At 38.4% G+C, this 22,128-nt stretch overlaps 1 protein-coding gene across 1 annotated transcript in view; it reads right to left on the bottom strand.

Annotated features, from left to right (window-relative positions):
• The window catches only part of LOC109081822 (synaptotagmin-2-like), a 62,747-nt gene extending 41,781 nt beyond the window's left edge, over positions 1 to 20,966 (bottom strand). The window contains exon 1 of the mRNA XM_042751285.1: positions 20,771 to 20,966. The gene's annotated coding sequence lies outside the window, so the exon portion shown is untranslated. The remainder of the gene's footprint in view (positions 1 to 20,770) is intronic.
• Between the last annotated feature and the right edge of the window lie 1,162 nt (positions 20,967 to 22,128).

The following is a 22,128-nucleotide window of genomic DNA, read 5'->3' as shown; positions in this document are numbered from 1 at the left end:
ACAACACAACTTTTGTCTGGATATGCTGTCTGAAATTGCAGTCATTAGTTGCCGAAAGTCTGAGAGTCTGCATACTTTGGGCAGTCGAAGTTGACAGATTTTACAGAAAATCCGTATGATGGGCACAGACACCAATTTTTTTTTGCTTCAGACTTTTCTAGTAGAAGGAGCCAAGTTTAGAACACATATTGTTTTAATTTTGAGTCTGAGTTTGAGTCATGACAACCTGAAAGTCATTTAGTGTGTGATGCCCAATTTTTCCTCTATAACAGGTCCTCAGCTATACGATGTCTGGTGTTTTAAAATCTGTTCAGATTTTAAAAGTTGAGTAGACTAGAGTATCCCAGACTTGAAATGACACATGCATTTTGTATGATGAAGAAAGCTTAGAATGATATGATGGTGGGTAAATTAAGACAAAATTTTGAATGAAAGATCTTTTTAACCAGGGGTGGCCAAGTTTTGCTCCAACCCTAATCAAACACTCCCGAACAAGCTAATCAAGGTAGCAAGCTACATGCAGATGTTTTTTTTTTTTCAAGGTGGGAGCAAATCTCCGCAGCACTAAAGCTCTCCAGGACCTAAGTTGGCCACTCTTGTTTTTAAGGATTCTTGTAAAATTGATTGCACTAACTGGTGGGTCCACTAGGTGGAAACACTCACAGCTGTTCTCTTCATTTTAAGAACTACTTGAAGATGAAGATTGAACATGCCAATAAAAACAACATTATATATGAAAGTTAAAACAAAAACAATGGATGTGCGAGAAAGTCAGATACTGTTGTCAGAACTAAAGGTATGCATTTGACCAACTCATGTTCGAAAAAGTGTAACGATAACATCTCTGTACCACCCTCTGCAGGTCGCAAACTTGTCGTCAAACGTACCAATATAGTCTCACAGTTAACGGAGTACATAATAGAGATGTACAGCTACCAGAAAGACAAGCATTCCCTTACAGCATGTCCACGTAACCGAGAACATGTCTCCGAATCACCATTAAATTATTCCTCTTCAGTTTCCTTTAAGCCTGGTCTCAGTTCAGCCTCCAACAAGGCATAAGGACCACGAGACCCTCAAGCAAACCCCTCCTTCTTGCAACAGCTTTCCACACATTGTGCAGAAAAGCCCCGTGGAAGGAGATTGGGAGTTAGGCTTTCATTTACTCACAAGCAGAGCCAACACTAAAGCAGCCCTCTGGAGAGAGACACACAATCACAGAGAGCAGGTGTGACCAGCTCAACATACAGTAATATCTCAGCTTGTAATAGTAACCAAACATAAGTATAAAGGTGCATAAATACTCAAAAACAGCTGGAAATGCCGCAGGGATTCTTAGAGGTTGACCTTGAGGTTCCCAGCTATAAGAAAATGCAGCAATCTTTGAAAATGAATGGGTTTTTTTTTTTTGGCATATGTCATGCTACTCGACACTGTGCTACAACAAATACTAGTAAATACAGCAACATTCAGTAGTATTTGGCTAAATAATAGGCTTGCATTTGCTTTCAAATGGTCACACGGGTCCGAACACAAAGTCCTGTAAATGGAGACAAGCCCTGAATTTCTTCATTGAGTAAATGCGGCACAAGATGGTAGAGTTTTGTGTGCCGTGGCAGATTGCTGACAGTTGGGTGTCTGTCACAGTCAGCATAGAGGTTATGTAATGAGTTTGGCTTTTGTCTCTAAACTGCTGATACTGCATGTGGAGCTGTGCTCAGTTAAAAGAGCTGCCTTTTTGCATTCGATACGTTCAAAGAAGTGCAGAATGCCTAAGAGAACAGTTGGCAGATATCAGAGAGCATTTTCATACAGCAATTAGGACTCATTCTCTTCTGCTGGCCTATTTTTATTTTCCCCCTCATGACTTAGATGCAGTCTTGTAAAACACCACAGTAAAATATATTTATTTTAACTTTTTTAGCTTTTTTTTTTTTTTTTTTAAATAAGGGTTCAGTTTAAAATATTTCAGGTTAGTGAGAATGCACTAAACAGATGTGTGTAAACAGTGAAAACTTTCTGAAACTTTTTTCATATAACGTCTATATATGTAGCATATGTATGCAGCACAAATGTTTTCAGCATCAATAATAATAATAAGACATTTTCCTGAGTAGCAAATCAGCATATTAGAATGATTTTTCTGAAGGATCATGTGACACTGAAGACTGGAGTAATGATGCTGAAAATTCAGATTTGATCACAGAAATAAATTACATTTCAAAATATATTCAAATAAGAAATCAGTTATTTTAAATTGCAATAATATTTCACACTTACGGTATTACTGTTTTTACTGTTGGCCTATTTTAGATCAAATAAATGCAGCCTTGGTGAAAACATCTTTCAAAAACTTTCACAAATCTCACTGATCGCAAATTTGTGAACCATATAGAGTAAGCTTAGTAATACATATTATATAATATATATTAGATGTTCTTTTTGTTTAGATTTGTAAAGTGTGTTAGTTGTCACTGTTGTTGTTTCTGCTTTTTGTAAACCAAATTAAGATGACAGTGACCGACGGCAAGACAAGAAAAGAGTGTACACTAAGCAATAGTTGGAAAGTAATTTCTTGAGGACTTGAGGAAAATGTCTCCTTCCTGACACAATGCTGTGGCAAAACATATAATAAGAAGCAGCTAAGGTCACAAGTATCAGCCACTCCAATCACAAAAATATCAGTCTAGGTGACTTTCAGCGTTTCCTGTAGCTGGAGAGCAGATTCAGCAGTGAGTGAAAGTCAGCGTACATGAACAGAAAGCCTCAGTCATCACCTTCAGCTGAATTCACAAACAGTATCAGAGAAGAACAAGCTATATTTCACCAGCATCACCACCTGCATAACTGTGAAACCTTCAGTTCATCCGCAGGCCTTTATAAATATTCATCAAGTGGTGTGGCTAAATCACCAAGAAAGAGCTGTGGAGAAGAGAGATAGGAGCCAATCGATATGCACATTTAATGTCAGAATGTCTAGATGGAAAGAAGACAAGTTATGGGCCTGGATGGGGTGAAGTGGTGTGATAAAAGTGACACATATGCACACTACACAACTCTCATGTAACTACCCTGCAGTCTCACAATGAGACTGACCCTCCAAAGTTCATATTTTTACATGACATTAAAGGCTGGCTAACCTTTAAAGATATAGAGACTGATTATTCCTTGCAATTGCTCACTCCAACAGCCTGACATGAGTTGTTATACAACAGGCCTATATATACAATTTTTTTTTTTTAGTTTTCAATCATCCACACTCAGGTTACACACCATTTGTTGGAATACTTTTCTCACACTGACCACAAAATAAATGAGATGTGGTGAAAAACTACTAGTAGACTTCAATGTCTTCATCACTCTTTTACTGAAAGCGTTCTAACGGCATGTTGTGCATAGTTACTTACATTGTGTTTCTGCTGCTCAAATATAGTAGCTGTTTCAAAAGAAATAATAAATCACCCAAGCTGTCATCTTGCAGTCTGGATTGATGGTAAAGTGATAAAATATTATTTGCCACAAAACAAACACAAACAAATACAGCATGACTGAAATCCGATTCATGAACAAAATTCACTCAAGTATGAGCTGGTTCTTTTAAAGGGATACTCCACCCCTAGATGAAAGTGTTTAAGTCAATCAAAAACATTCTGCGCAACCAGTATAAATCGATTCACAAACAAATGACTCGGAGCTGGTTCTTTTTAGAGAATCAAAAGCCAAGACCAATTCATGAACAAACGACTCTGAGCTACTTCTTTCAAGTGAAACAAAATAGTGCAACTGGGAAAATGATTCACGGAAAATGAATCTAAATTAGCTGTCTTTTAGTGAATCAAAAGCGTAGACTGATTCATGAACCAATATGACTCTGAACTTTCTCTTTTTAATTAGTTCTTTTTAATCAGTCAAATCGGTTCAATCAACAAAGTCCAACTGTCAAATAAATTACTCTGAGCTTGTTCTTTTTAGCAAATCAAAAAAGTGCAACTATTGAAGTCTGATTCAAGAGCAAACTGAATCAATGCTGTGCAGCCTGAGACGACTGATTCATGAACAAATGACTCGTATGAGCCAGTTTGACTCAGTCTAACGAATCTTTCACTGCATGAACTACCTAAAACCGGTGACTGAATGGACATCTGACTCACTCAATAAAGTGCAAAATGTCCTATTTATGTACTAGATGAAATAAATACTAATTAATTTTACAAATACCATTTTTAAGAGCTGTCAGCCTAACCAGGTTCAAACTAATAATAATCACATACTGTTTATTTCTCCCTGATCATTCATTTATATAAATGTTAATGTTTAACAAATGTTACATTTTAAAAGTCATCATAATAAGTTGCTTTTTATGTAATGTAACTGAACACTATCAACTTCACAGCAGAGTAGATAAAAATTGTGTATGCTGCCTACCTTAAATTGCATGAGGCCAGCAAATCAGATGTGAGCATGCTGTTTTGTCAGAGCTTTGTAATTTGCATCAGACGGTCTGTGAGCAGTCCATGGGCGGTTTGTAGGGGTGCAGAGACTATTGCACAGGTATCTGACCCGAAGGCCTGAAATGTTCCAGATTCATAACTCTGTGGTTTACTTCTCTTCTGTTTTGTATTTGATTATCTGTTACTAAGAAAAGTCCTTTTTCCTAAAGAGTGTGGTGATAAATCTATTGGCCGGTGACTGGCTCTCCCCCAGCTGTTCTCTTGGACAGCACAAGGACTGCTGCTTGTGTGGAGAACCAAAGTCATCCATCACCAACTCCCTTTACAGCTCCAAACGATCACGCCTGAAAATAATGTTCACTCAGCTGCTGATTAATTACAGCTCTCTGTGGCTCGATATGAATGGACTGCAAATATTATACTGTGCTGTGACATGCTGTTTGAAATTACACACAAAACTTCTGATATGTACAGTATATAAAAATACCTGCTTTAGATATTCATAAAAAATAGTGATGAGACCAACTTCATACTGTACATGTTTTAAATACAGTATAAGGATAAATAAAAACTTAAAGTAAAAAATTGAGTCTGATGTTTCAACTGCTTTTGCCTATACAATAAAGTAAGTCAATAAGTTCCAACAGCACAACAACACTGGAACCTTTTGACTTTCATTGTATGGACAAATAAGCACTGAAACACCTTCCAAAATATCTTCTTTTGAGTTGAAGAGAGTCTTGCAGATTTGAATGTAGTTATGTTTCTCTGGATGATTCACCATTGAACACCGGGTTCACTGTAAGTGTACCGTGACACGTAATAATCTAAAATAGATTCAGTTTTCATCTTGTGCATAAGCACATGCTTTGACTTTTCTTACTTAAATGCAAATTATTATAATCTTTCCCAGAGGCAAACAGTGAAAGTAATGCAGTATGACTAACTGACAGTGAGTATTAACCTTTAGCCCTTCAGGCTTTTGAATATGCGACAGGATCCTTTTTGCAGGATATTTTGTTTAATTATATAATTGAGAATTATTTACAAAAGAAAATAGACTGTTGTCATTATGTTTAATGTGTAGTCAGTATTTTGTTTATGTTCTGAAAAGGTCCAAAGCCATTGGACAGTAAAATGAGAAGTATTCAGCTGGTCATGTTTTGACTTTAACGTGTCTGCCCCCGTGAAATGACCCGGTTAATGTAAATTTAAACTGCTTTTATCAGACGACCGGATGACAGGAGTCTTCATCTCATGTGAGTGAGCATCCTTTAATATACAGCTGTGTTCAGTTCTGCTTTGTATTTCTGAAAGCTGTTATAAATGGTTTTTATGATTTCTATTTTTCACTGCAGAAAATGGACATGAGGAACAGAGAGTTTTAATAGTTTTTTCTTCTTCTTCTTCTTTTTTTTTATCTGTCTCAGTCAAATGTGTTTTCTTTAAACATTTTACAGTATGACATTTATATCAACTGGTCTTTAGTGTTGTTCTGCCTGCTGCTTGGATTATTTTTTAGTGTCGTAGAGACTAGTTGTGGTCTTCTAGGAATACAGTATACAAATGCCTTAATATCTGCCTTGTAAATAATGTAGGCCACATTATTTACACTGCAGATATCAAGCCATATTTGTTTTCTTTAAACAAAATTTGTATTCATCCCAGCCTCAAGTTATCTTGGACTAGAGCTTGTATTAAGGGAGAAAAGGCGAGACTTATCTTAAAGCTTAAGGCATTATAAAGTTATTGTATCACATAGTTCTGCTAGTCTAAAAAATATAGCAAGATAAATATTTCATTATCTAAATTGAAAATTATTAAAAATATTTATACTTACACAATTAGATAAACATAGAATCACATCAATTGTAAATGAGTTTGTTTCTTTATTGGAACAGTTTTGGAGAAATGTAGCCTTACATCACTTGCTCACCAATGGATCCTCTGTAGTGAATGGGTGCCGTCAGAATGAGAGTCTAAACAGCTGATAAAAACATCACAATAATCCACAAGTAATCTACAGCACTCCAGTCCATCAATTAGCATCTTGTGAAGTGAAAAGTGATGTTTCAGATGAGATAATATTTTTCACTGGAGAGAAATAATATGGATTGAGGACTCATATTTTAGCCGAAGGATTTGTTTCTTACAAATACACAGCTTTTCACTTCACCAGATATTAATTGATGGACTTTGGTGGTGTGGATGACTTGTGGATCTTTGTGATGTTTTTATCAGCTGTTTGGACTCTCATTCTGACGGCACCCATTCACTGCAGAGCATCCATTGATGAGCAAGTGATGTGATGTTTCCCCAAATCTGTTCCCATTAAGAGAAACAAAGCCAAGTAAAATCACACACCTGCAGTCATTTCATTTTCAAGGTGTGAATGTTTATCACCAAATTACACATGGCTACTTTTCTAGGTTAATTAAAAAAAAAGCTGCATAAAGTTCAATTTGCAGTCATTTCATTTTCAAGGTGTGAATGTTTATCACCAAATTACACATGGTCACACACCTGCAGTCATTTCATTTTCAAGGTGTGAATGTTTATCACCAAATTACACATGGCTCTGTAATCTTGGAGCTGAATCAACAATCAATCAAGGCCAGGAAAGGAGAGGACAGGACTAATCGATTCTCAGTTAGAAGCCATGTGGTAATTGTGGTGGTATCAGCCTCCTGAGGAGAACTGCTGTGAGCTTTAAAGCCAAATGACTCGAGCCCCTCAGGGAGAATGTGGATAGCGCCTCAATTCGGCAAATACACAAATGACATACATTGTTTAGTGTCACTCGTCTTAAATGTGTGAATTGTCAGCTGATTTTCCAGTTAGACTAGTAGTTTGTGATATCACACATATAGGACAGTACAGTAGTTAAATGCTTGTAAGGAGACTTAAATTATTCCATAACATCTCAGTGTTTATGTTTATTGGCATGTTAATTTGCACCACCGGTGATTTCTGTGACATGCATTTATGTTGTACTCGCTAAAAGAATTGCACACTTCACTGGTGCAGAATTTCTATATGACTTATAAGATAATGCAACTGATGGCAGTGTAAAAACGCCATTTAAAGGGGAAATTATTTTTTCAAATAACTTCTCAATTTATTATCTTTATGCTGAAAAAACACTTTCTCACTCTATTAGTCATATAAGCATAGGACAGCAGACAATGTGCTGAAGTCTTTTCATATTCAATTTGTCAGTTCAGTGCCTTTCCTTTTGGGTATTTTTTGATGCCTCTGTAAACATTTCATTATTCATTTTAACGTGTTTCCTACACTCTCTGTTTTGCTATACTCAATGTGAAGATTAAATTTATCACTCAGGGGTAAAAAGAAGTCAGAAATACCTGAACAGTTGTTTATTGTTAGCGAACACACTGATGCCACACATGCTACTGACAGCGGCGTTTGGATGAATATGTGAATATGTTCCTCTCAGTAACCAAATAAACACAACAAAAATGACATTGGTGAGAAAACAGCAGTTAAGAAAGCGTCACATCATAGTATTGTGGAAAATGTTTGCTTCAGCTCTGCAATTCGGGAGTCAAGTCACATCACGTTTATTTATATTGCACTTTGTACAATAGATTTCTTTAAAGCAAGTGACTTTCAGTAGTAAATGTGAAAGTGTATTTCACTTTCAATTGCAATTTTGACTATAAAGATGCTCTCAAGTGTGTTCATGCATTTACTCACATCTGACTTCGAAGGACTGAACAGAAAAAATAAACCCACTGTCGCCAACTATTTTCAATGGAAAGCAGCTAAAGTCTGATCGAAATGTCACTAAATTATGTTGTAAGCTACCTAGCATATTTATGGTGCTAAATATCACCCATTTGGATCTGTTTGCTTTGACCCTACTCTTTGTGCTCACATGCTGTATTAAATACAACCATATTCTCAATAAAGCTGTTCTCAATTACATATTTTTTCTGTTTCTGTTGTCAGACAACAGAACAAATATGAAATAGTGACTGAAATGCAACCAAAGACTACCAGCACTCTTCCAAGCCACTTTCAAACGGCCGTACTGCACTGTAAATTTATCCTGACTTATAGCCGAGACATTGTCTGCATAAAATTAAAAACAATGGCTGCACTGTAAAACTTATCATTCAGATAGAAAGTTTGAAGCAACAGAAAGTCTTATTTATTCTCTCAGACAGCACACAGCCTCCACTGAACCTGTCACTCCACTCAGCCACTCATTGAAGAGAGCAAATGCAGACAGAGGTATGTCTGTGCCAAGAAAGCAAAACCTCACACTCATGGCACAATACTGGCGAGTCTCAGAAAGTAGCTAATATTCATCCAAAAAGTTTTTTTTTTAAATAAATATTTAAATAAATTTAAAAAATCACTAAATAAAAAATGAGTTTTGTTTTGGCCTGGTTTTGTTTGAAATTACGTTGAAGCAGTTTGTTCTTTGATTTTGCTTGAAGTAAATTGGGGCCTTTGTTGCTTCAGGTAAAAAAATCTCCAATTTTCTATTAAATTCTGGTCTGTGAACATCCTTATTGTTTCACTGCACTTCAGTGCAGTGTTTGAAGTGTTTACAGTGTTGAAAAGGCAGGACTGCTCTGCAGGCCTGATTTGGCATTCATGACTTGGGAGGCCAGACTCTCTCTCTGTCTCTCTCTCCCTCTCTCTTGCTCTTTTGCTCTTGCTCAACACTAGAAGTAAACAGCAGCTTTGATCAATGATTCCTTTGCACTCTCCTGCCTCACACGTCCATTCTCTGGCAGACAGCAGATGGTGGACATGGGGCAAATTTACTACAGCACAAAAAACCTCTGTCTTGACTTTAATGCACCTCTGCGGTGCCCTTAGACCAAACAGTCAATATCTAAACTTAAATCATTTCGAAAGTGCAGTATTTAGAGCTCTATTACCGAGAGGCTACTATGAATCATTGTATTATTAATGTATAGAATAGCAGGTCTTGTGATGGATTTCAATGTGATTGTTTTGCCCGACTTGATTACGTCATTCACAGTGCTTCATGCGAATGGGAGTTCCCCGCAGAGTTCTCATCTCGCTGGCAGTGCACTTCAATGGGCCCAATCCATTTGGAATTTTAACAGCCCTGCTATTCACACTCAAGCAGACTTTACATCCCATTTCAAAGAGGTGTTCAGTCACGACGCCACAGAGATCTCTGTCCATGATCAGCTCTTCCGCATCAGCCAGGACACGGCATCAGCGAATGAGTCAAATTTCACACTCTGGCATTGACTAGTGGCTGGAATGAGGTGGCCTTACTCGCCGCATTTCATCAAGGGCTCAACACCAACATTCGATTACAAATGGTGATTTATGATGATGTGGGCTTGGAAAGCTTCATTCAGAAGGCCATCAAGATCTCTCAGCATCTACATGCCTGCAAGGCGTGCCACTCTCTTCACCGATCTCACCTGCCTCAACCCCTCCAGCACCAGAAACCATGCAAGTTGATTAATATCATCTCACCCGTGAGGAGCGCACTTGTAGGATTACTTCAGGACTCTGTCTATATTGTGGAGAGAATAGACATTTGATTTGCTCTTGCCCTGTTCGACCAGCACGCCCAGCGGTGAGTACCATCCAGCTCAGTCCTCAGATAGCAACTCTGACTCGTATGAATGTGTCATTAATGTTATCTCACCAATCCCTTTCATTGCAAGCTCTTGTAGACTGGCTCTTCTGGAAACATCATCTCACTGGCCACACTCCAATGGCTACAGCTAAAACCTCAGAAAATTGCTCAAGTCTTGAACATCCTCACCATCCAGGGAAAACTGCTGGGCCGTGGCAAGATTCAGTTACGCTCTCCCATCACGCTCCACATCTGGTGCCTTCATGAGGAGCTCATCTCCTTTCTGGTGCTGGAGGATTTGACCACGGAGATCATCCCAGGATGCCCCTATATTCTCCCATCATTAACTGAAATATCAACAAAGTTCTTTACCAGAGTGAGTACTGTTTTCAGAACTGTATTACCAAGATTTCCTCACTACCATCTCATCTCCTTCCCATCTGTGCTACCAACATAGAGAGACCCACAACATCCTCATATACTCCCGGAATCAGGTCGAACATTGCCACCACATGGAGCAGGTCCTTCAGCAGCTAAGGAAATACCACCTCTACCTCAAGCTGGAGAAGTGCGAGTTCCACTGCACCACCACCAAGTTCCTCAGATATGTGATCAGTCCCCAGGGTATCCAGATGGATGACAATAAGTTCCAAGCCATTCGTAACTGGTCTAAACCCAAAACTATTAAAGAACTCCAATGCTTTCTGGGATTCTCCAACTTCCACTGCCACTTCATTTACCAAGGTCTCATCACCACTTCTCTAACTTCCATGCTCTGAAACAAGCCCAATTCTCAGTCCTGGACACCTGAATCCCTCGAGAGTTTTGAGAAGCTGAAAGAAGGCTTCTGCACTGCTCCTACCCTTGTCCATCCTGATCCTCAGAGGTTGTTCGTTGTTGAGGTTGATGCGTCCACAGTCAGGGTAGGATCGGTTTTATTGCAACGCTGCGGAGAGCCTCCTATCCTCCATCCCTGTGCAAACTTCTCCCGCAAGCTTTCCCCGGGCGGAGCAGAATTATGATATTGTAATCACAAGCTACTCGCCATAAAGCTTGCTCTGGATGAGTGGAGACATTGGCTGGTGGGAGCTATACATTCATTTCAGGTCATCATGGATCACTGGGACTTGGAGTACCTCCGTGAGGCCAAACGCCTGAACCCTCAGCAGACGCGGTGGGCTCTGTTCTTCACCTATTTTCAGTTCTCTGTTACCTATCGTCCGGGAACCAAGAATGCAAGAGCTGACGCCCTTTCTTGTCTCCATCAGCCCACCAATTGTCCTCAGAAACAATTCTACCTCCAGCCATCATTGTGTGTCCCATCCAGTGGACACTTGATGAGGAAATCCACCAAGCCACTCAATCTGAGCCTGCTCCTCCTGGAGGTCCAGAAGGGAGGACCTATGTTCCATCAGCTCTCCGCATTACCCTTCTGGACTCGCTACACTCTTCTCCAGGATCTGGACATCCAGGCAGCCAGCAAACCCTCTCGCTCCTCCAAAATCAGTACTAGTGGCCCAATATGGCCCAAGAAGTCTGTGCCATCACCAAGTCTCCCCGTCACTTACCACAAGGAAAACTGGTGCCACTTCCCATACCCCACCGACCTTGGTCCCACATCGGAGTCGACTTTGTCACAGACCTCCCCGAATCAGAATCTCACACATGTATCCTCATTGTGGCTGACAGGTTCTCTAAGGCATGCAAACTTCTCCCTCTCAGAAAACTACCTACCTCCATGGACACCGCAAAGCAGTTGTACCATCATGTGTTTCCCAACTTTGGCATTCCTGAGGATATCGTCTCTGATCGTGAGTCCCAATTCATCTCCCAGGTCTGGTGGCCCTTCTTCCAACTCCTCTGAGTATCTGTAAGCCTCACCTTCAGATACCACCCATAATCAAATGGCCAGACTGAGTGAAAGATCCAGAAGATTAGGAGATATCTCTGTAGCTACTGCCATAATAACCAGAACCACTGGAGCCTTTACCTTCCCTAGGCCGAGTATGCACAAAACTGCTTCAGGCAGAATACCACCGGCCTCACATAATATCAGTGCATACTCGGCTTTCAAGCTCCCTTTCCCTTGGACTGGAGAACCATCTGAGGTTCCAGCGGTCAATCACTGGTTCAGAGAAAGTGAGAGAGGGTATGGGACTCATCGCATGTTCATCTCCAGCAGGCAGTTTAGAGACTCCAAATCCAAGCGGACTCTAGTCGCCTACCCACTCCTCAATACCAACCTGGAGATAAGGTTTGGCTGTCCACACAGGACATTCGTCTCCAAATACCTTTCTGCAAGCTGAGTCTCGGCTATATTGGCCCATTCACCATCAGGAGGCAGATCAATGATGTCACCTACAGGCTTGATCTCCCTACCGTATAGCACCTACCTTCCATGTCTCCCTTCTAAAGCCTTGCATTAACTTGCATTCACTCCTCAGTGAATTCCATAACCTCCATCCTGATCGTCCTGCACCCAGGGGCCGTGGCCGTCCTCGACATCTGCAGCGAGCATCGGGAGCCACCTGTGGGTGAGGGGTACTGTCAAGGATAATCCAGCCTCGTCAGATCCAATCACCTCACACACCCGATCACAATTACCGGAGTACTAATCAGCCACACCTGTAACCACCTCATCAACACTAGCTCAAATACACAATCACTGCAGTTGCACTCTGTCTGGTCTTGAGTTCACTACGCTACTCCTTACCTGACTTTCCTACCTGGACTCTCTCCTGCTACCCGCCTGTCTTTGCCTTAGGCATCATCCGTTGGACCTGTTAAGAGATACAAGGATCTGTTATCAAACTGAACTAAGTCCAGTCATTATCAAAGACTTTGAGTTACTCACCCATTCGCTCTGCATCTCTCCCCTCTTTATCAAACTGTTAATAAAGAGCTTTAACTTACCTGTCTGTCTCCCCGAGGTCTCCTTCCGTATTGTGACAGTAATTTTTCACCATGGATTCTGCTGTAAAATATGATTATTTAAAAAAATATATATTTTAAAATAATGTGTACTGATTGCTTCAACAAAAGCATATAGCATCAGCAGACTCAGAGCTCACAGTAGGTCTGCCTTTAAAGGTTTAAAAGTTTTTGGTAAAAATCCATTTCTCTATGGAGAAAATGAATGGAATTTTTATTTCTGGAAGCTGACTGTTAAACTCAGTGCAAAACATTGCCATCATATGACTTTAACAAAATTGTATACTATCGATTAACAGTCTTTATAAATAAACAGAGCTCACAACAGATCTGTTGTTAAAAGGTCTTTAAAGAGCCAGGCTGGTTTCTTTGTAAATTCAGCACTAAGGCCAGCAGCCAAAAAAAAAAAAAAAAAAAAAAAAAAAAAAACGCACATGGTACTGAAGCAGAGAATCAAGCATCTCTGGTGGCACTTCACTCTGTAGAGATGTAAAAAGTGGCTATGATAGCACAGAAAGGTTAACAGTGAAGCTCTTTCTTTGACACCAAAATGGATACTAATCCACAGCACCATATGACATAAAGCCAGCGCAACATCACTGTCAGGTTACTGAGCAGTCCTCAGACACCTCTCACTCCACTGGCATACTAATAACAGCTAAAGTGTGTAATGATCAAATACTTAAGCTGTTGAAGTATCTTGTGGTCAGATGCAATGAGCTTTGATGCTCATGCAGCCACTGCATGTTCAAGTCTAGTTCAACCCTGTTCTCATCATCATTTCATAAAAATTGTGCAAAAACAGAAGAGAGAAACAGTTTACAATGAAATGAAGGCTTAAAGGTGAATTCAGTGGGTTGGTGTTGATTTATAAAGGTTTACACATGAAGTTATAAAATTTCAGCAGTCATCTGAAGTCTGTACACTCACATGAAGACTGTACACATAATAACTTTCTATAAAAAAAGTGTTTATATATAACTTAGCATGTGCAAATGACATGACCCTGGGGTTTCACTAAAAGCGAAAGGTTATAGTTGACTGTCTGAAGACAAAACAGGTTCACAGCCTGTCCTAGTATGTTCACCTTGGTACATTTATGTAGAAACGACAAAGACAACAAAAATAAAAGTTACCATCAGTACATTAAACACAAGGTAGAAAGATTTGATACCCAATTTGCTTCTTTTTTGTTATATGGGTAAGTGAATTAATATAGACCGCTCTCTAAAACTCACTAGTAACAGTGTGATTTACATAAAACTTTAGAGACGATCATGCTTATCTACATCAATAAACGGCAATGCAGCTTCTAACAACATTGTAGTATCGGTAGTTATCTATATGCTAACGCTAGCTAAAGAACTACTGAATTCTGAATAATAGAACATAACTTGTTTTGAACTGCACACCACAAACATTCTGAAGTATTTACTAATTGCAAACATACGTTTTAAGAAATAAACATAACTGTTTCAGATTTTTTGTTTTCAGTATAAGTGTGTAATTTAAGTTATAACCAAACTGCATAGTCAAAGTATCATCAATTTATATTTACCACAGACCTTTGTTTACTTATAAGCTGAAAAGCTCCCTTATAAAAATCCATCCCAAAATCTCGAAAAGGAACCTATGGCAAATTAGTATTCTGGGTTTTTAGGTCACGGCTGGAGCACTCGCTAAGAATGGGGATATAGGTGTTAAAAAAATATTTTTAAAGGTGTTTTTGTTTTTATTATTTTTATTACTAAAGAAAATCAGTGTTTTGTCATCTAATATAATTGAGATAAAACAGTAAAAGCAGTAGTTTGCAATTAAATGATCATGTAATAATAATAATAATACATTTTATTTTTAATGGATTTTTTTAAGTTATTTTGTCATCTAGTCACAGAAATTGCTGTATTCTGTGATAAATGTCTAATTGAATAAAACTATTTATTCTCAAAGAGAAAAGGTTTCCTTTATTGACACTATATAGGTGGAACTACTCCTTATGCTTCTATTAAGAAACCACATTATGATTGATTTATCTTTAAAATAAAACTGTAAAGAATACAGTCACTGCTCTTGGCATGACTTAAAAAATGTACAAACATCAGAAAGTCCTTTTATTGTGCTCCATCGCAGGTCAACTGAAGTTCATGTAAGATTTTTAAGCTTAATATTATTAAAAAAAAACAGCACAAATGGGAGCAGCTCTGACCTTGCAAAGCTTGTTAGCCCTTTCAGTGTTTTTCAGCTAGTTCCATAACATGCCATTCATCCTTTCTTTCTCCTTTCATTTTCACAGCACAGCAGAACTGCTTTTAAGATTCTCTGTATGCTGTTCAATTACTCAATACTGCTTTACTGGAAATCAGCCATTTTATTCCTGGCTAATGAATGCATGAATCCATTCAGTGTGATTTAGAGAATCTGAATGATTTTGGATGCACAACATGAGCTGCATTGCCACAGACATGCAGAGGACACCCTGTACTCTTTGAGAATCCTGTCATCTCTTGAATATGAATCGATGGTAGAAGAGCGGCGATGTCTTCCTCTGTCTGTAACCTCCTCCCAGTATCACAGAGGAACACAACAGCCTAAAATACAAAGGGAATAGAGTAATAGCGAAGCATCAGAGGAGCACAGCAGTGCTCAGTCCTGCCTGGGCTAAGCTCCGCCCCTGACTCCTCCCCTGCCTTCCCTTTGGATTAATTATGCAGCTCACTGCAGCATTTTCAGTGTTGCCTGCAGTTTGTCCTGCCACAACTCCCTGTTCCTCTCTCTCTTCCTCCTCCTCTTTCTGTCTTTCTCTTCTCTATTCTTTCCGCCTCTATTCTTGGAGGTCTAAATTTGATTAAATTCTTCCCCCCTCTCTCTCACTCCCTCCTTTAATTCTCCGCTCTTCTTACAGCACCATAACAAGAAATAAGGCTGCAATTCAAGCTCGTCTGAAAACACTCTTCTGCTGCACACATACATAAAGCTTCAAGCATTGCATCATGAAGGGGAACTACTGCACACTCCCCGGCTAATGCCTGGACAAGAGCGTTTAACCCATGTGGGCTCAGACTGTACTGTCTCACAATGGCTAATTACAGCAGCTGTTCGACAATACATCTGGCTGTAAATGATGCAATTATTCTAAATTGTTGTCCCTGTTAGGTTTGATTATGTAGTTGAGCTTTGTATTTATTATTTTTTTTTTTATCTTTACATGACAGGGATGCCAAAAATAATATTAAATCTGTAGGATAATATGTATTGTTGTAGATCAGAGAAAATGTCTTCTACTTATAGTTACATTTACAGTTAGGTCCATATATATTTAGACACATGCACACTTTTTATTATTTTAGCTTCTGACCAAAGCATATTTAAAGTGCACACTGCACACGCTGAGCTTTAATTTGAGGGTATTCTCATCAAAATTGGAGGAAAGGTTAAGGAATTACAGCTTTTTAATATGTACCTCCCCGCTTTTTCAAGTGACCATAAGTAATTGGACAATGGTTTCACGGACAGATGTGGGCTATTCTTTCATTATGTCTACATCAATTAAGCAGGTTAAAGGTCTGGAGTTCATTCTAAGTGAGTCATTTGCATTTGGAAGCTGTTGCTGTGAACCCACATCATGTAGTCAAAGGATCTCTCTATACAACAAAAACAGACTATTGTTATTTCCATTATTTCCAAATCCATCAGAGAGATAGCAGGAACATTAGGAGTAGCCAAATCAACAGTTTGGTATACATTTTCAGAAAAAAAGAACATAAAAACAGCATAAAAAGGCCTGGATGTCCACGCAGGACAACAGTGGTAGATGATCGGAGGATGCTCTTCATGGTGAAGAAAAACCCTTTCACAACATCCAGCCGAGAGATCAAATCAAGAGAAGACTTCACCAGAGCAAATACAGAGGCTTCACCACAAGGCCAGATTAGACTTTGCCAAAAAAACAAATCAACCTGTACCAGAATGGCGGAAAGAAAAAAGTATGGAGAAGGCTTGTTACAGCTCATGATCCAAAGCATACATCATCTGTGAAACATGGAGCAGTGTGATGCATGAGCGTTCATGGCTTCCAGTGGCACTGGGTTACTGGTGTTTAGTGATGATGAGACAGAAGACAGAAGCAGCTGGATGAATTCTGAAGTGTATGAGATATACCTCATGCCCAGATTTAGCCAAATGGAGCAAAGTTGATCAGACGGCGCTTCATAGTACAAATGGACGATGACCCAAAACATACAGCAAAAGCAACCCAGGAGTTTTTAAAGGTAAAAACGTGGCATATTCTGCAATTGCTGTCAATCTTCTGATCTCTACCCAATTGAGCATGCATTTCACTCGCTGAAGACAAAACTAAAGGCATACAGACCTACAAACAACAACTGAAGTCAGCCGTGGTAAAGGCCTGGCAAGCATCACAAAGCAGGAAACCCAGTCTCTGCTGATGTCCATGAGTTCCACACTTAAGACAATCACTGCCTGCAAAGGATTCTCAACAAAATATTAAAAATTAACATTTCATTTTTGATTATATTTAATTTTCCAATTACATTTGAGCCCCTGAAAATGGGGGGACTGTGTATAAAAATGATTGTAATTCCTAAGCATTTTATGTTATATTTTTGTTCAACCCCTTGAATTAAAACTTAAAGTCTGCACTTCAGTTTAATCTTGATTAATTCTGCTCTGGTGGGATACAGAGCCGAAATTATTAAAATTGTGTCAGTGTCCAAATATATATGGACCTTACTGTATAAGTTCAAGCTGTAAAAACACATCGAAACCACTAAATCAAGTATTTGGATGCTATTTCTAGTCAGCTCAATAAAAATGTATTGCTCATACACCTCTGTTTTCTCTTGTTTGTTATTGTCTAAGGTGTAGCTGATGCATAGTTTATTGCACAGGAACATGGCAAGAGTGGGATAAAAAATATTTCAATCTGATTAGTTGAAAGGTTTACCTTGAAACCAGGAACCAGCTAGATATCCACCAGCATGTATATTCCACTTTTTTCCGAGTTATGTCTGTAGTTGCTATTATTTTTCAGATATAAGTAATTAAAATATAATAAACAATACAGTGTATATTGACTGCTTATTATCATATTTAACTTAAAATATATATTTATTAAATTATTACATTAAAGTATTAAAAAAATCCAGAGCAGCTATTTTTGTGCAATAACCGGGTCCAAGGCATGAGTTATTTTACACACATAAACACATTTAGTTTTGACAATGCATTCTGAGCCAGATTCTGTTATATCATAGAACAAATATATTTGAACCGAGTTCAAAAGAAAAATGTGTCAACTGTACACCCTGCTGCCTATCATAGTTTCACAGACCTTGTGAAACATGGCTTGGCAGTTTTGCAATTGTTTCCTGGAGTCCTCGGACTGATATAATACATTTGCAATAACTGTTTCTCAATATAACTGTTTCTGAGCTATGACAGGCCTTATAAAGCAATATATTTTTAGACATTTAGGTTATATCTGAAACGATGCATTCACAGGTTAGATAATCTAATGTAATGTAGATATATTGACGTTATATATTAAAGGCTGCTTTTCATTTATAGCTCTTTGAAAGCACATTTAAATGAGTTTGTACAAGAAGCAATGCACTGCTTTCACCTTTGCTATGGCACTGAGTAGGACGACAGAACAGAGTACTTTGTACAAAATATTGAAATTGTATCTGGTGTAGAAATGTTTGCGGTTATTCATCTGGAGGACAGTTTTGTTTAATGAAACTTTTAATATCACTTCAGTACAATCAAAGAATGAGAAAGCATCTGAAGGTCATTCAGAGAAGAGAACATGCAGTTTTGACAGTGGACATCATCCCATACATCAAGACCGACCATGACACCGCGTCAGTTTGAGCGAAGCTCTCAGAGGACAGGAATAGTATTTCTGATGTACCGCACGGGTGTGGTTAAACGAGTCGTGAATATCACACAGAAGAACACTGGAATAAGAGTAATGTTTGAAGTGTGTATGCTGCACTCTCAATGGGGGCTGGGCGCTGCAACATACCGCAGTGCTCGAAGCTTTCAGCACACCCACTCCATCATCTCCTCTCTCTCTCTCATGCTCACCCACAGTGCCCCTCTGTCTTTATGTGCCTGTACCATTCTCTCAGTCTCCCACACACGCTCCTCCCTCTTTCTTCTGTCCTACATTATAGTCTCATACTTTCCTCTCCTTTACACTGCTTACACAACACCACTCTCTCATGTTCACATGCACACTATGAACAGAAAATACATACACACATAGCCCTACACACTCCCCCTAATGTAGAAACTCGCACAGTACACCTCTGCCGCCCTAAGATTAATCAGCTTGTCAACAAAGCCCAGCATGAAGACCGGATGTACTTGCTCTGTAATGAATCGATTGCCCATCTCACATGGATTAGTTGGGGCAGATTTACCAGATTTTTTAATGAGTTTAAACTTCTTGCTTTGATGACTCCCATAACCTCATTCATATTGTTTAAGGCCTTTAATGACCTCATGAAACTGAATAGTGCACTTTTCTTTCATGATCAGTGGGACTCTAAGAACTTCATATCACAAGCAATGCTGCACCAGGTGCGCTACCGAGCAAGTTTACTATGTCAGAAATCCACAGATATGGAGCCGTTGATGTAATGCAAATGTCAGAATGTATTCATTAAAAATTCATCCACTATGATAAAGTGGTTTGAGGTATAACATAGTATTTCATCATCCAATATGATAAAAATGGTTTGAGGTTATAAAATAGTATTGTGCAAGGAAACGTGTAATTAATCAATAATCTGCCTCTGTAATCACAATTCGTATGAAAAGGAATTGGTGTTTTACTTCCACTAGAGTTAATTTTAACTGGAAACTTCAGTCAATTGTATGTGTATGTATGTTTTTAGAGGTAGAAGTATGTTTTCCACTGAGCATAGGGTGCACATAAATGACCTCAAAACTAAAAAAAAAAAAAAAAAAAAAAAAAAAAAAAAAAAAAAATATTTAAGAGCTGAGGTCTAAAAAGCTGTTTCAGATTAGTCTCAGAGAAACATTGTGATCTAGTGGCACATACTTACTAATTGGTCATTGTTTATTTTTCCTTCATTTATGATAAGGCATGGCGCCCTCTGCTGGTCGGAAAGCATATAAACAAAATTACAAAAGTGGTTGATGGTTTTGCAATGCATCACTCACTGTATCATTTGTATAAAAATGAACTTTTAATCCTTGATTACCTTAGCTGTTAATGGGCTCATAGCTTAACTATCAATATTACTCGTATGATATTTCTCATTGTTTTAATAATAACCATTTTTATAATTCATTAAATATTGTAGTTTAATATTATATTAATATAAAGAAAACATACAATAATTCTCCTTCTGCTCTCACATAAAATCTCTCTTTAACATCACCTATTTTAACATTTCTGCAGGGCAAAGCGACTGCCAGTACAGTCAGTTACAAAACTAAGCATTGAGAGAGTTTTACTCTGCCTATAGTTATCCTTCAAATTAATCACATAAATCATTGTGTTCACCGTCAGTATAGTAGTAAAGGAATATACTGTATGATCTAATGCTGGATTTTGGGTAAACACAGTAGTCCAATCTGTACCAAATCACCTATGTGGATTTTGTAATAAGAACATATTTCTGAGTATTTAATAAAAAGGCAAAATAGACAACAACAATAATAAAAATTATTGTAAAATTAAAATAATAAAAAAAGATATTTTATGCAGGCAGAACCTTTTAAAATGGCCACTTACCATATGTGCCAAATGTCCCGAAGAGAAACTTATAGAGGTGTCAAGCCAAAAGCCTCAGAAAAACACTATATTGCCTTAAATGTTCTCTCCTGCTGTGCCTTTAGAGAAAACACTTTGGCATCTGATGTCCAGTGTCATTCACACTAAACTGACAGAGAGAAGATCAGCTGATGCAGAAGGAGAGGAGAACATACATGCAAGATCTTTCCTCTTCTCACTCAGCCCTTCAATATTTTACTGCTGTACTCACCAGCAGGGGCTCCCGATTGGCTGAGCTGCTGCACAGTAATGTATGATCTCGCTTTTAATTGGATAGAGGCAATTTATGAGGCCTGTCCAGCATTATGCCTGTTCGCTCTTGCTCATTTTTTTTCTCTCTCTCTCACACACACAGAGGATAGCTGAGCTTTGCAATATCAGATGATGGGGATGAATGAAATGAGGTAGAATATGTAAGAAAAGGAGATTTAACACATTTACTGTAACTTATAGACACTTTCATTGAGAGCAACATTCAAATTAGGAAAAGCACAAGCAATTATACCGGATCTAGTAACAGAACCACAAAAGCTAGAGCAGAAGTGTAGCTGTATTTGTGTGTATGTGTGTGTTAATAGGAAGAGACTTAATGTATGATTGTGGATTAATTAAATGCTTGCAAAAGAGATTAAAAGGTTGTGATGGTACAAAAGATGGGAGTAACTTGCTTTGTTGCTTAATGAACCAGTTCACCCAAAAATGAAAAGACGGTTTAGAAGTTAAAACTCCATGAATTTGTTTCTTACAATCATGTAACTTATCGCTTCACAAGACATTTAATTGGTGGACTAGAGTCACTTGTGGATTATTTTGGTTTTCATCAGCTGTTTGGACTCTCATTCTGACGGAACCCATTCACTGCAGAGGATCCATTGATGAGGAAGTGATGTAATGATACATTTCTCCAAATCTGTTCATCTACTTCTTGGAAGGCCTGAGAGTGAGTGCATTTTAAGCAAACTTTCAATTTTGGGTGAACTGTTCCTTTAAGAAGTGTAGCCTATGTGGGCAGCATCTTGTTCTTGTGGTCTAGACTAGAGAGTTTCACAAACCACATAAACTTGGCAGCTTTTTTGTCTGGTTTTAATTTCATTTCTCTGTCTTAGTCTGTATCTGGGCTTCTGTTTATGGCCTGATCTATAAACTAATATACTGACAAAAGACAAACACAACAACTGATTCAAATCTGCTTAAGCTCCAGACTTTTGATTTCTGTCAAGATTATTTTTTCTCTCTGCTGAGATTTACTGATCAGCCAAAGCACCCGGTCTTTCTCAAATCAACTGTTTTCTATTAGACCTTTTTTGATCACTAAAATG

Source organism: Cyprinus carpio, chromosome B23 (genome assembly GCF_018340385.1).
Source record: "Cyprinus carpio isolate SPL01 chromosome B23, ASM1834038v1, whole genome shotgun sequence".
Classification (NCBI taxonomy): domain Eukaryota; kingdom Metazoa; phylum Chordata; class Actinopteri; order Cypriniformes; family Cyprinidae; genus Cyprinus; species Cyprinus carpio.
Note: the sequence above shows the minus strand (reverse complement) of the source record. Positions and strands in the feature narration are given on the sequence as shown.